The sequence below is a fragment of the Antechinus flavipes genome, chromosome 1 (genome assembly GCF_016432865.1).
Source record: "Antechinus flavipes isolate AdamAnt ecotype Samford, QLD, Australia chromosome 1, AdamAnt_v2, whole genome shotgun sequence".
NCBI lineage: Eukaryota > Metazoa > Chordata > Mammalia > Dasyuromorphia > Dasyuridae > Antechinus > Antechinus flavipes.
The window spans coordinates 39,412,144-39,429,081 of record NC_067398.1 but is presented as its reverse complement, the minus strand read 5'-3'; the positions used below and the strand labels follow the sequence as shown (position 1 = coordinate 39,429,081).

At 33.8% G+C, this 16,938-nt stretch overlaps 1 pseudogene; it reads right to left on the bottom strand.

Moving 5' to 3' along the window:
• The window catches only part of LOC127544010 (transcription factor E2F6-like), a 174,962-nt pseudogene that overhangs the window by 119,058 nt on the left and 38,966 nt on the right, over positions 1-16,938 (bottom strand).

Sequence of the window (16,938 nt, the reverse complement as noted above, 5' to 3'; positions counted from 1 at the left end):
GGGTCTTTTGTCTTCCCAGGGCTTTATATAGTCTATTAGAATTATAATGACATTCCAAATATTTTCTGCCATTTCTGAGAAAAAATATGTATAAATATATGGTATGTTTCATCTTCTTTGAAACCTACACAGTCCATATGACTCACAAACATCAGTGAATTAATTTGGCTTAGTTGATTCTCTTCATCATGATTCTCATCTTTATTGTTCCATCTTTTCTTCTACATAACTGGTGATGGCTCTTTCTATCATTCTATGCCTCAATCTGGCTGTGACATCTACTTCAGTACATCATAGTCATTTTGTCTTTCCTCATCAGTCTTTATTTCTATATGAGCACAGAAATTAATGGGAAAGACTGTATGATTCTTTGAATAAGAAGTATTAATATGCATGCTTCATTCCAGGGAACTGAATCATTGTTTATATCAGGATTTATAAGTGCCCACCAAGTAGTATTATAGGTAATTGCTAATCTTAACTCAAAGTCAAAAAATGGGCCTCATAAATGGAAAAATGGGAACTAAGAACATGAAGTGTTTAGATCATGTCTAAGATACCTCTCAAAAAGGAAAAAGAGATGAAAGAATTAGAAATCTGCTACACAGGAAAGATTATGGTGTTTTGTTGGCAGAACTGCATTTTTCTTTTTTCTCTCCCTTCCCTTTCAGTTGACATAGGAAAAAGGTAGGGTCCTGATTGCTTGTGTCTCTTAAGATCTGATATGATCTTATGATATGGTAATCCAGGTAATTGACATAGGTTTATATCAAAAAGTTAATAAAAATAATTCATTCAGGAGAAAGTCATTCTAACCCTTTATCATCTGCTTTTGGTGGGTCTGTACCTCAATATTTGACATTTCTATACTACTCCCCATGTGTGACTTATTCTGATCAGCATGACAACACTATGTGGTAAGTATAATAAACTATTTTTATTGGTTTAGAGATGAGTAAATGAGCTCAGAGCAAAGTTACTATAGCTACAGAGATGATTGCAGATAGTAAAACAACTAAACCAATTGTGGTGTATGAATGTAATGGAAATAACAAACAATTAAGAGAAATATTCAAAATTTATCTGAATGGAGGAAAATGATTCAAGCAGAGTTAGGAAAATAATATACACAACAATTACAATGCGAATAGGAAGAAAAATAAAATGAAATTTAACTACTATGCAATTATTCTGGTCAAATGTGTCCCTGAGGAACAGAATAGAAAAGAATTCAGAGGGAAATAAAATATTATATTTAATATTAGATTCAGTTGATATCTTGCATAAATTTGTTGAGATGGAATGATATATTTGAAAATAAAAGTGGTGAATACCAAATGATGATAACTATTCTTCCATGTCTATGTTTCTCCCGCCTCCATTTATATACCTACCTATTTATTTACTTATATGGTGATATAGGCAAAAGACAACAAACATTTATTAAGAACTTAATTTCAAATACTGTGCTAAGTGGTAGAAACAAAAATAGAAACACGAGATACTTCTATCCCTGAAAGAGCTTAACTTTACTCAGAGAAGATAATGCATTAAAATAATTAAAAAGCTGAAAATGAAACCGGGGTGGAGTGGAGGAGGAAAACATATGCACTCAGGGACATAATACAAAGTTCAGAGAGCACATCCAGGAAGGTATATATAAGTGATTTCCATAAGGAAAGCAATAAAGTTAGTGTCACTGAATGACAATGTATATGAGGGTGACTGAAATGTAATAAGACCAAAAAATATAATGGAAAGGTAAAAAGACATAAAGACCAAGTTATGAAGGGCTTTGAATGATGAAAAAAATTCATTTTTTTTTGTTAATAGAAGTGAAGGGGAGGTATAGGAATTTATTGAATAAGGGGTAAGGTAGTTTGGTCATTATTTGATATTTAAAAAGAGTCAGTCAGATATTTGATTGGAAATTGAATGATTTAAGAAGGGTATAAATCAGGGTAACCTGTCAGAAGGTTATTGTAAGAGTTAAGGCAAGAATTGATTAGTACCTTTACCAGTTTGCAACATCAGATGGTAAAAGAAGTGTACCTGAGAGATACTGAGAAGATAAAATCTACAAAATTTGTCAACAGATTAGTTATCATGGGGATGTGAAAGAGGTTGAAGAGTTGAAATGAAATCTTATTTTTGAGCCACCAAATGACTGGAAATATGATATATGATATTGACCTCAACAGGAAAATTTGGAAGATAAAAAGTTTTTAGGAAAAGATAAGGAATTTTATTGCTGACAAGAGGTGTTTGGATTGTCTAATTAACAATTGGAAAGATCCTCTGATTCAGATTATTTTGTTATTTGACTTCATATTCATTTATAAGACTTATTATAGAAAGGAAGTATACTTCATTTCTCTTGCTGTTGCAGCTCCTAAATAGCTTTCCTGAGTTAGAAGTGGTTTTTCTGATGTTATCTCTTCCCCTCTCCCTCTTCCTCTCCCTCTTTCCTTCTCCCTCTCCCTCTCCCTTTCTCCTTTTCCTTCCCTCCCTCTTTCCCTCTCTCTCCCTCCCCTTCCCCCTTCTCTCCCTCCCTCCCCTTTCCCTTTCTCTCCCTCCCTCCCTCTCTCTCTCTCTCTCTCTCTCTCTCTCTCTTTTATTTATCAAGACTCACACTAGCTTTCCTGGTGAAAAGCTTCTACCAAATTCTTCCAGCATCCAGATGTATTTTTGCTTCTTGAGAGGCTGGAGAACACTTTTGCTTCATCTCGATTTTCTTTATCATAAGGATCCTTTTATTTCTGTTTGTCTCAATTTCCTTAACTATAATATTAGGATGACTATAACAACTACACTTTAAAAGTGTTAACACAGCTCGGCATATATTAAGTGCTATATAACTACACATTCCTTTTAATCTGAATTTTATAAGTTTACCTGAAGAACATAGAAGCCAAGAAAAATAGTGGATCTCCAAAATGGACCTGGGCCCATTGCTACAAGGGATTACATACAGTCACACAGTATAAATATATGAACACACACACATATAGATATAGATATAGATATACATATGTATACACACATATATGTATTCTTTATTTTTATGTATCAAGTTCATTGTATATAGGACAAGTCAATGTGCCAGCCTTTTTACTCAGCTATAAAGGAAAATATTTGGACTATATTATGTCTAAAATTCCTTTCATCTTTATCATGATTCCTCTGAATTCTCAATTCATGAGGAGGAAAGAATGATTGTTTGAAGCATGTTTAAGTGTTTGGGAGTTTGGAAATTTTTCCCTGATTAATGATACGGTTTAGAGAGATGCATTCAGCAATCATAAAGAAAAAGATCTGTTCCTCAGCACCCCCACTTAGGAATTTACTAGAATATATTTGACCAAAAAATCAGTAACAGATCATTGCTATTGCTTCTTAATTAAAATTAAAAGAGTCAGACAGACAGACAGAGAATCTGAATCACATTTTCCCCTCCTGTCTTTTAGATTAGAATGAGCCAGAATTTATTTGACATTGCTATGGCCTTATCATCTTGACAACCCTCCCTGGGGACTACTTATTAGCGCTGTGTGCTTATCTTGTCACTTACTCCACAAGTATAGGTAGCTAACAAATAACTAAACCATCAACTCTGCATTAACACTGCCTCCCAAAGAACTTTTGCTTTGCACTCAATCAATAGATGGTTAAAAAACTCAATCATCCAATAATGACAGTGATCTTTCTTTGGGTGTGCATTCTCTGTCACTAAAAAGATACCTAATGCCTTAACAAATACACACATACACACACAGACACACACACACATACAGACACACACACACACACACACACACACACACACACACAAACAGAGTAAATATTACTACATGGCAAGTTAGCTTGAAAATTTGGGGAATTTAGATATTGATCTGTAACTGGTCAACATGAATATTGTGACCAAGGAAAGATGTACTTTATTCTCTCTTGACTTTGCACACCCTGTCTCTCTTGAATTCAACTCACTTCCATACATCAAAACATCACCTTAAAGATATCATTAGTCTTCTTCAAGAATGAAGGAAGGACAGCAACAAACACATGATACCTATTGTATGCCTGGAGTCCATAATTTTTTCTTTTTCAAAGGTAACTTCTTTTCACCTGATCAACTAAATAGAATGAAGAACAAAGGGAGGAAACAAGCATTTATTAAGTGCCTTATATATGCTAAGAGCTTCACAGATATTTCAATGAGCTCGTAATTATAATAATTATAAAATTTATATTTTATGAGAAAAAATAGTTTGGTTTTTTTCAGCAAAATTTTATCAACCCCCAAATGATATAAAAATTATAAAATAAATTATAAAGTACTTAACACAGCCCAACCCCCTCTCCCCCAGGATTCAGCTATGATTATGGTCCCTATTTTACAATGGAGAGCCCTGAGGTGAACAGAGGTCAAATAAATTATCCAGAGTTACACAACTAATAAATTTTATTGACTAGATTTGAAATCAGATCTTTCTAACTCCAGATCCAGCACTCTAATCATTGTTCCACAAGCAGATATTGAACAAGTTCTTGTAAGTACATGTTCTACTGGCTGAAAGTACATGAGAGACTTTCAGAACTCTTTCAGTTCACCAGGGAACTATTTCATGTTTAAAGGGAGTAATTTTCTAAATTGTGTGGTAGTCGCCTGAATTGACACAGCTTTTGGATGTATTCCCAGAATATAACCCAGTAAGAGTGTACCACAACTACTATGGTCAAGATAGCAAAAGCCAAATTAACCAAAGGTATAGGCTCTTAAATAAAAATATAAATGTTTGTAGATGTTAGATGATCTCAATGGTTACTAAAATATTTAAGTCAGATTATTGGAGCAGACATTAAAAAGCTAATCCCCACTTGAATTGACTGACTTTGTAAATTTAGCACTGTGGTGATTATTTTTAATAATAGCTTAATGGGAAGAACAGGATTGAGCACATGACATCTAGATTTAATATTGTCTTTTCTAAATATGTTAACTGGGAGAGATAGCATGATATAGAGAAAAGAAAAATGAATATGGAGTCAGATTACCAGAGTTCATATTATAGCTCTATCCCTTAGTAATTGTAACTTTGGGAAAACCACTTAATAGCTTTCTATACATATATATGTATGTATATACACATACATACATATGTATAATTTCTGTGGAAAAAATTGTGTTCAGGATGACACTATCATTTAAACACAGGATCAAGGCAAAAAAAAGTGATGATATATAGCATAATTAAAATATATATGTTAGCCACCCCAAAAAAATTTACTAGATTACTTCTGCTTAAATTTCACTTCTCTGAATCTCACTTTCTTTACTGTTAAAATGATGTGATTGTTTCTATTTAATAATATTATAGATGTCCTCTGAAGCAGATCTTCTCTAGCTCCGAATCTGTGATTTTATAATCCTATGACTATAATCCAACTGAGACTGAGATTAATCTTATAAATCTCTTATTTCATAATAGTATAAGAATGATTTGAAGGGAATATAAAGGACTAGATTTCAAGACCAATGTGTCAATGTTTATGTTTCTAAGGTGATAACAGAAATTCTTCCCAACATTTCTAGAACAATGCCATATTGTAAGAAATAGGATAATTTCTACAATTCAGAACTGAAGAGTCATTTTTGGGGTCGTTAAAATTTTGCTGAAAGGAAACAAATTATTTTTCTTCTCATAAAATAAATATCACATCTATGATTATTTGTGTTTATTAATAGATGAACTCTATGTTTTTATGATTCTCCTGGCTCCTACCTCCAATGGACTTCCTTAGGCTGAGAAATAATGACAAAACCTGGGAGAGATATTAAGACACTGGATAACAAATAAGGATTCAGAAAGATCTTAACAGCTTATAACATTTAATTCACTGTAATAAAATCAAATTTAATAGCAATACATGTAAAAACATCCTTTGATTCAAAAATCAATTTTTATATTAATCAGTGTGTGATTTATCATGACAATATATCTGCCAGCTAAATTTAATTCAGTAGTATATGACATCTAAAGAATTTAATGTGATTTTGAGTTGCTGTATGAGAAACATAGTACTCAGATCTATGGAAGTTATAGTTCTCTTTCACTCTGAACTACTCTGACGCACCTAGAGTTCTGTATTCAGTTATAGGAGACTCATTTTAGGAATGATATTTTCATATTAAAATTATTGTCAGGACAGCAACTAGGATGACTTAGGCTATATAGTACAATTAGTAGAATTTTATTGATTTAAAATGGAGAAGAAAAGAATTGGGAGGAAGGGAGAAGATCACTGACTTCAATAATTTTAAGAGTTCTAAGTTGAGAGAAGTTTATTCTGCTTGACTCCAGGAGGCAGAACTAGGAACAATTATTGGAAGTTTCAAAGAAGCAAATTTATATTTGACATTAGGAGATATTATCCAGAAATGCAATTTGATATCCTTGGTGACTTTTTTTTTTCCTTAGGGGGACACTGCATGTAAATACTGCATGTACCTCTTGTAGAAATTATTCTTGAACCACTAGCTCAAGATAACAAAATAAATGATGTCATGAGCAATACTCCTATAATATAAAGACTGAATCTAGAATTAGAGGCCATGAGCTCATCAACCCTGCCTTTTATTGCTGTAGCACTTCAACAAATCACTTAATCTCTCTAGACCATAGTCTCCACATTTGTTTTGTAAATGGCTTACTATGGATAATCTCTAAAACTATTTCTAGGTCAAAATATTTTTAAATACTCTTTTTTAAATTTTAATTTCTAAATTATCTCCATCAACAACCTCCCCTGCTTATTAAGAAGACAATTAATATTATACATGTAAATATGTGAAACCCTATAAAATATTTTCACTACTAGTCATGTTGGAAAAAAAAAAGTTCAAAAGATAAAGTGAGGGGGAAAAGTGCTTCAATCTGTACTTAGATTCCTCAGTTTGCTCTCTGGAGTAAATAAAATTTGTCATTATGAGTGGTTTGAAATTATCTTGGATAACTGTGTTGATGAAATAGCTAATGCATCCATAATGATCATTGTTACAATATTGCTGTTATTCTGTACATTTTCTGGTTTTATTCATTTCATTTTGTATCAGTTCAAATAAATCTTCTCAGATTTTTCTGAAAGCATCGTCTTCATCATTTATTACAGCATAATAATATTGCATCACAAGTATATGCCACAACTTGTCCAATCATTCCTCAATTAACGGTCATCTCCTTAATTTCCAGTTGTTGCACTACAAAATAATCTGCTACATATTTTTGTACATATAGGTTCTATTCCCTTTTCTTCAAACTCTTTGAGATACAAACCTTAGTAGTGCTATTGTTGGTTCAAAGAATATGCAGTTTCATATTCCTTTGGATATTGTTCCAAACAGTTCCCCAGAATGGTTTTGTCAGTTCACTAGCAGGGCGTTAATGTCCCATTTTTCCTCACATACCCTTTAGAATTCATCATTTTCCTTCCCCACATTAACCAATTTCATAGATATGGATGGGTACTTTGAAATTCTTTTCATTGGCATTTCTCTAATTGTTATTGATTTAGATTAGTTCAAAATTCTATATGTTTGTAGCTAAATTAATCACATGGACTAAACTATTCTGTAGTAGCCTGGTTTTCCTTTTGATATGAATGGGTGATATGCTTGTGGGATTCTTTTTCTTCCAACTCTCATATTCTTTAATCAGGTATTTCTGTGACTATTACATGAGGGAACACAGATGCTAGTGATATTTTCCTCTCAATATTTTGATGAATGAGTAATTCATCAATGTGGCTATTTCCTACAATGATGCAGATTTGCAAATTTCTGGGAATTCTCTCAACTGAGAAAAATTAGCTCTCTTGGGAGAGGTACATCTGTCAATGGGGATCTGATATCTGTAGGTCAAAGATAGCAGGTCATACTAAAAGTAATATATCAGCATGCTAAGGAACACAGTTCTCTCAATTCCAGTTTCATGTTACTAGGGTACAGATTTGTTTTTTTTACAACCTATTGGGTATGATTAGAATATACAGCCAATTAGCAGAAATTTGCATCAACATTTCACTGAAGAGAGGAGGATAAAGAGGAAGATAAATCTAGGGAATAAAAGGAAGTATTTGGAATTCTACTGGCAGGATTTTTTACCAGAATAAGAATACACCCATGTTAACAGCAGGAGGTAAAAGGAAATAACCAATTATTTTTTTGCAATTAAAGAAGTCATTTTAGACAGAACCTCAAATTCCATTCTGCAGACACAAAGTAACTATTACAATAGGAATAGAACTGTCTGCTTTACTGTGTCCTTACATTATTTGTAATATTTATTTCTCCTTTTGATTGCAGTTGGAGCATTTCTACTAATGCTACAATATGGTATAGGGATCAGTTGATCAAAATGTTGAAAAATGATGCATATACAATCTGTGCAACTCTTTTTCATGTCCTTCTTCTCTACTTACAGTATTCAGATTTCTCTACTTACAATCTATTAATTGTGCTGAAAGCCTTCTAAGCCTGAACCCCCATTCTATTTAAGCAAATAAATGGATGGCAACTTCTTGAGTGAAAGGGAAAGGAGATTCTGTTAGAGGTACAGGTTTGAATGGAAGGTTGCAAATATCTTTTCTGATTTTATGATTCTGAAATGCAGAGGGAATGTGAGGAAGATATATGGCTGCCATAATCCAGGCTACTTGCCATAGGATTGGCAGAAATACAATAACAACTGAGTTTTCAGTATGTGCTGGGGCTTTGTTTTTCTATTTCTGAAACAAATTTAGTACATACTATACTTTTGACCATATTGCTTTCCTCACCCCTTCACCCCACCATATTACATCACCTTAGAAAGAGGTCAAAGTGCTTTCATAGTTAATATAACAAAAGAGCCTATAAAATCTCAACCTGAAGTGTTTTATATATTTTTGTTTTATGGTAAAATTATTTTATGACTTGCAAAGAATGTTCAACATTTGGTAATATACTGAATAAGATGGTCCAGTAACACTCATTCATCTTTTTCTATCTATATTCACAAAAAATCCTGTAGAGATTTTTTTTTCTCCCTCTCCCTCATAGCCCTATGTAAAATGCCATAAGGCTAAGGTATGGTCACACAATTGAAACAATAAAGTACAGAGGCATAATATTAACTGACAATAGGATAAACAGTAATTAATGCTAATGACTTAAAAGATGAGGAGGGTTGAGACAAAAAAAAAAACAATTTCCTCTGTTTTGTGTACAATCTAAAATTAGATTGTACTGCATGTATGTGAGAAACAAGGTTAGAAAATAGGAAATAAACAATAAGATCCATAAAGGAGATGTTTAATATCCAACCAAGATTATAAACTCGCAGGGATGAGAAGAATGCCTGTGGCTATTTTATAAAGCACAGTGCAAATATCACAAACAGTTTTAAAATGATTCTTATATGCAAAAGAAGAAATCTCTCAATTCCACTAACTTGAAACTGTATTTATGCCTCACTGATTCGATGATTTTCCGGTTCTAAGCTCTTGAGTTTGGATTGGTCTTTCTTCATTAAATTTTATAGCATGCCACTGATGTACATATCAAACATTGCCATTAGTCTGCACACAAGGAAAGCCTGAACAGAGAGGTTAAGGGATTCATTCTGTTACATGAATTCACAAACACGGAAATGCTGAAAATTAATGAAGCTTTTTAGAATACTAATCTACTGCTCAGGTTCTTTATCTTTAACTGTTTCAGTCACATCCAACTCTCCATGACCTCATTAGGGCTTTTCTTGGAGTAATTTGCCATTTCCTTCTCTACCTCATTTTAGAAACTACACATTTAGAAGAAACTAAAAAGAAAAAATAGGGCAAACTGACTTGCCCAGGATCACACAGCTTGTAAGTATTTGAGACCAGATTTGAACTCAGGTGTTTCTTGATTCCAGGCCAGACATTCTATCTCTGAGCCACTTAGCTGCCCATTCATCTCTGTCCAGACTTGTACATGGATATAAAAGAGGCAGAACTGCATGATGTCCTTAGCCTTACTCTCTTTTCCAAAATCATCAAATTCCAGTTGTAAAACAAAAGTCAAAATGACCAATGATGGCTCAGGAGGCAGTAGATGACTGACTTTGGTACCTTAGATGGAGCTCTAAGCACTCCCAGTGCATGCTTCATTCCTGGTCTATTGGAGTAAACATCCCCCTAACTCGCAACAGGCCTAGTTACCCTCAACCTAGTTTAATCTATCTTCCAAGACATGTTACCAGGGTATAATCACTGTATACTATAGTTTCTTAGAGCCAAAGGTAATAATTGCAGGACAGATATCAAAAATTGATAAGCAGCCCTGAAAAAGATTCAGCAAGCTCTCACACTTGAGGTACTGGTGCTCCCTGAATACCCCCATATACCACAAGCAATAGCACTTTTGGGAGGCCTAGGAGGAGCCCACTCCTCTAGTTGCAAAGAGCAATCTAAATCTAATGCTAATCATATTGAATGGATTGATCCTCTTGATATCCTTGATGACCAGAAGGAATGGGCAGAACCTGTCACCTGGGCTGTGAACCTGAATACCTGTTTCATTTGGTGTGCTGGCACAATCAGTCAGCTATTCCAAACTGACTCAGTGGGGGTTTCCCTCTTCCTGCATGCTCCCAGTTTGGAGGTGATCATTCTCTTGTTTACAATAGCTTCTTCCTCTAGCTAGACACAATCTACTTTGATGGCATCTGCAAAAGGGCCATAGATTAGTACCATTTGGTAGTCTTTATCCTCTTGGCATCTTGAGAGCCAAAATAGTTCTAGATCAAAAGTTTTCTATTTCCTAAGAATACTGGATACCTATTTGGGAGTCTTAAGTGGAGAGCAGATTGGTTGGGCTAGATCTATGATTTAGGAATGCTTTGGTAGGTTCATACCAGTAATGTGGGGGCCTGAGTCCCTAGGGGATGGACTTTAGTTTTGCTGGCAAACAGCCAGCTATTCCCCTGGGATCCAGTGAGTCTCCCCCTCAGCTCTTTACCATTTGTTTACCTCATATTCCCTTCTTGTGGTCATTATATCCAAGACTTTCTGGTCCTCCTTTTCCATTTCCTGGAGTGGTAATCCCCACTCCTGCCCTTATGGGGGCTATAGCTGGATTGAGGACTAGCTTTGCCCTCCTCCAAGTCTGAAGCCTCAGTTGTAGGCTGAGGAAAGAATCCTTTAACAACAAAGGCAGTTATTTCCCCACCTATTAATTTTATACAAAAGAGAAAATATACCCCTCCATCAGTACCAAAAATATCAGTAACAGCAGCAAATTAGCAAGAAAAGCCCCAACATGAGTTGTCATCTGTATTTCAGGCAGTTTTCATAAGTCTTCCCAGATACTTGCTCAATGATCTAGGCAAAATGACAATGAAAGTTGTGTAATCCTAGCCTCATGCAATTGAGTTGAACCATGATGCATGATACATATTAAGGATTCATGCACTCATAGAAAGACATATGAATAGATTCAGTGTAGAATAAATAGAATTAGGAAAGCTAGTCTCAGTGACTGCTATAATGTACATGGAGAAAATAAACAAAAGCTGAATTATATTTAATTACACACAACCAACTTGACTCCAGAGAATAGACAAAAAATTCACCTTTCTTTTTCAGTGAGAAAAACAAAAACAAAACAAAACAAGACTGTGGATGTGGAATGTAGCTTGGTATATAAGATACTGACAATATGTTGCTTAGTTCAGGGAAAGATTTTTCTTTTAAATATATATTATAAGAGTCATTAACTTGATTGCTATAAAGGAAACATTACTGAGTAGGGGAGATAATATTTTATTTAATATTTTAATAGGTATAATATTTTAAATGCATATTAAAATATGTCATAAATTATTTTTAAAAAACTACAAAGAGGTCTATGGAGGATCAACACTTACTGAAAGTTATATCTCACAGAATTCTGTTGGTAAGTTTATAATTTTTATCGAGCCAAAGAATACATTGGGTCAAATAAACACAAATATCTTGTCAAAAAATATAGCAAATAAAGTGAAAATGAAAGTGCACATTCAATGTGCCATCAGGTATCTTCAAATTATTATATCACCAGGCATAAATATAGAGAACATGTAAATACCAAGAAGCTGTGCAGCACCAACACAGATGTGAAAAGTTCATATTTCAAAATTCCATTGGGCTAGACTTCATCCCTGCCATACCTCCAAATTGGCAGAAATATAAGCTTCTTGAGGGCAGGAACTATCTTTTGCCTCTTTCTGTATAGCCAATGATTAGTAGACTGACATACAGTAGATACATAATAAAGGATTACTAGTTAATTATTTTATCAATTAAATAATTTTAAGTAATCATTAATTAATTAATGTCCAGTGGTGTCATTGTACTACTTTTTGTGGTGTTATTGTGTTGCTTTAATTTTTGTAATGTTGTTCTATACGCCCTTTTTTCTTCTCTGACACTGACATCCAAGTTAGATTGGTTCTAGAAGCTTAAGATCAAGGTTACATTGGTGAAGAAAAGAAAGAAAGAAAGAAGACAAAAAGAAAGAGAGAGAGGGAGGGAGGGAGGAAGCAAGCAAAGAAGGAAAAAGAAAGAAAGAAAGAAAGAAAGAAAGGAAGAAAAGAAAGAAAGAAAGAAAAGAAAGAAAGAAAGAAAGAAGAAAGAAGAAAAGAAAGAAAGAAAGGAAAGAAAGAAACAAAGGAAGGAAGGAAGAACGAAAAGAGGGAGGGAGGGAAAGAAGGATGAAAGAGGAGGGAGGGTGGGAAGGGAGGATGGAAGAAAGGGAGGGAGGGAGGAAGGGAAAGGAGGATGGAAAAGAGGGAGGGAGGGAGGGAAGAGAAGAAGGAAGAGAGGGAAAGAGAGAGGGAGCAAAAGAGGAAAGGAGGAAGGAAGGAGAAGCCCATCAATCTTATTTATTAAGTTTGGACAGACACAAAAAGTCATTAGTAGCACTATAAATTTGAAGTCAGTCAAATAACCTTAAAATTCAAAGGAATCATACTGTTTGTTCAATAACATTTTTTAAATTGAATTGATCTTAATTGATCAAAGTCTAACACTAACAATATAATTGAGAAGTTTTATGAGTAAAGTTGATTAATTTTTTTTTTTTTTTGGTTTGCTTTTGTGTCATTGCTCAACAAAACAAGCTATGTATCGCTATTGTCATCAATTTGAAAGTATTAAGGTCTTTATTCATATCAACTTTTTATCATGGAGTCAATTATTGGTGGGGAGGAATAGATTCCCTATTTGAGTCTTTATTCTGAATGGATTTTTTTTTCCTTGAACATTAACTCTTTTCTTTTTGATATGTCAAGGGGTTTATCACTTTTTCCAAGTCATTAGGAAAACATAAATTGTTTCCTTTATCACTTAACTTTAACTCTGAAGAGAAATGGGAATGTGAAAGCAAATATGGTTGGATATATCTTTGCTGAGCAATCTTTCCAACTTTGAATTGTTGTGTTTTGCTTTTTGTTTCTTTTTGTTCTTGTTTTTGTTACCTTTTTTTTTTTCAAATAGGTGAGGTGTTAAGGATTACTTCAGCAAGAGGAACTCATTGGGTGAAAATTCCATCCACTGAGGCAATTTATAATAATCTGTGAATTAGTAGAGAAATCTTAGGAATAATATTAAAGCATATTGAGATTGTTGTTATAGATTTCATCCTCATCTTTCAATTTATACTAAATTTATAATAAATAAAATTTATGTTTAAAAGCATTTAAATATATATTTTTTTGATAATCACAAATGCTGATATAGATGTTATTATGAGAAAACCAAGACAGAAAGAGCTTAAGAGTCTAGCCAGGATCACATTGTAATAAATAATGAAAAGTTTGAGTTCAGACATTCTTGACCACAAGTCCAGTCTTCTAGGTGGTACAGTAGACAGCGTGTCAGGCCTGGAGTCAAGACAACCAAAGTATAAATGTAACCTAAGACATTTTCAAGGTTTGTGATCCTGCGCAAATCACTTAACCACTGTCTGTCTCAGTTTCCATAGAAATAATAATAACATTTTTCTTTTTAATATTATGATTAGAATATAATGAAATAATTATTGTAAATAATTTTGCAAACATTACAATTTTATACAAATATTATTATTACATAAAATAGTGAATATGGATAATTGACTTGAAATTTATTATTTCTATAATGACTGTAAACTATAATGGAAGGGTTTTTTTTTTCTTTTAAAATCCTGGATGCACTATTAAGAGTGATGATGAAAATTATATTGATTAAAAACAGTAAACTAAAATATTTCCTGAAACTTTGGCTTTTGTAATGTTCTCTCTTCAATTTTCCTGGGGTCTCTGGGAAGCAGCCTTGGTTTTAGTTCAGTAATAGTCACACAGAGTAGCCAGGGGTTAAAGTCCAAATTCTTTATTATCTCCTTCAAAGTCTGGTCTCCTTGCCTGGGGCTTCAGCTAGCTTTCTTAGAGACCTTCTGGAGTCTTCGTTTCAGGGGAGAAGTGCAGGAGAAGAGCCTGCCACCAGGAGCTTGACTTAAGATCAAATGAATCTCTCTCCTTGGTTCTGAGAATCTCCTGCCTCCAGTTCTCTTGTCTTCTCTGCCTCTGAATCTGACTGAATTTTGTGGTATTCTCTTCTTTAAAATATAATGGTTCTCTCTGGGAGCAGTTTATTGGGTAGGTTTTCTGGAGGCAGCCTTAGTTTCGGTTCAGAGTAATAATCACTCCAAATGCAGCCAGCTGATACAATCCAAATGTTTATTTTCTCCTTCCTTGATCCAAGAATTCTTGCAGCTTGTCCTTCTGAATGTCTTCAAATCCAAAGATTTGTCCTTCAGTCTCCAGCCAGCACAAAGGTGGAAAATGGAATGAATCTGACTTCGCCTCTGAGAGTGGGATTGTGGGCTTCTGTATCTCCCAGAGTGCTCTTTGGCCCTGAGAGCTTCTTGCTTATATGCTGTTCACTGAGTACACACCAATCATTATATCACTGGGAAACCATTATTTGTTGTATGATTAAATCAATGCTAAACTAGATTTAACCATTGTCTCCTCAATTCCACTTAATACCTGGTTTCAAGTTCTGGCCCATAACATCTCCTCATAAGATCAGATCAATCATACCAAACCATGCTAAATTAGATAATTATCATCTCCATCTACTCTAATGAGTTAACACTTTGTAAGGATTCCAACAGAATTTGTCTGAGTTTATATGCTCTCTTATAGGTGTGAATCTTGTAGAACTATATTAAGTACTAAGTACATGTACTGAACTAGAGAACTATTAAGTACCATGCTAAACTAGATAACCATTGTATTTATCAATTCCACTGACTTAACACCTTGTAAGAATCCTTGTTTCAAGTTCAGAGTTCTGGCCCATAACAGGCTTTAGTTTGCTCAAAATAAGAATTTTACTTATTTATGAAATGCAGCAATAATAATATTGTCAGCCAATCAGCATATAGAGTGTAGAGTAGATATCTGTAATCAAGTCCTAAATGTTCTAGGCATGTGTACTACCCTAGCTGTGTTTGATTCCAACAGGACAAGAGAACACTCAATCTGAGTAGAATTTCAGATATTAAGATTGACTTTGCTATATAGACTTTTTCCCTTTAAAAACAAAACACATGAAAAATCCTTAAAAATACCACCACAAGATGAATGAAAAGATTTATAATAGCTCTAATATAGTTATAATAGTTATAATAGTTCTCCTCTTTAGACTTTAAAATTTAATACAAACTTTATAGCAATAATTAATTTCCTATGGAGAAAGATTATCAGACAACAAAGATGATTACCTCATGTCTGGTTGACCTTCCTGTTGCTATTTAGGAAGTTATTCTTCAAAGACAACCATCACTGACTCATTGTGCATAAAAATCTCACTCTGGAGGACTTCTTGTCTCTCACTCCAGTACTTGACCCAAGGTGTAGTATATAGATATTTGTCCCCTTGGTTACCACAATCACTGTGAAGAGAGACATGAGACTGCAGCACAATTGTAACATTTTAATAAGTCGTTGAGAAAAATATGTAAGCTTTATGAGTCTCAATTTCTTCATCAGTGAAATAAAGACAATAGTACTTAAAATGCCTACTTGAATAGGTTTCTTTGCAAAACCTAACACTATGTACAGTGTAGCAAAAGCACCTTTACCACTCTAGTCATTTTCCTCTCTCACTGATACAGTTTTACCCTGCAAACTATGTCAAGAATAGAGTTCTCCTTAGTCATGCAACTTCAGCCTAGGTATTCTTTTCCTTTGGGGCACCTCAGAAAGATGTACCTCTTATCCACTCCTTTCACTTTATGCTTTCTAATTCTAATTCTAATTTTAATTACATAATCAAATCAATTCTCCCCTGGACTCTGAAAGTAGTATTTGTCAAATGGTTTCCTGGTTTTTCTATTCATTATCCTTGGTGTATACTTATACACACATATATATCAACATATATGTCTATATGCATACATGTATACATACATGTAAGCCCTGAATCATTATCCATATAGGAACAGCTAGATGGCGCAGTGGATAGAGCATCAGCCCTAAAGTCAGGAGGTCCTGAGTTCAAATCTGGTTCTCAGACCCTTAACACTTCCTAGCTGTGTGACTCTGTGTAAGTCAGTTAACAATTATCTTGGGGGGGGGGAAGAAATTATCCATATACACACATGTGTGCATGTGCCTCTATATAAATACTGATATTATATATATATATAACATATATTATATTATATATTATACATGTCACACATTATATATAATATGCATACATACATGTACACATTTCACATATATGTATATACATATAGTAAATAGAATTTTCTAAATGCATGCATGTACATAATATATACATACATATGCAAATGTATACATATATTCATATATATGCATATATGCACACATA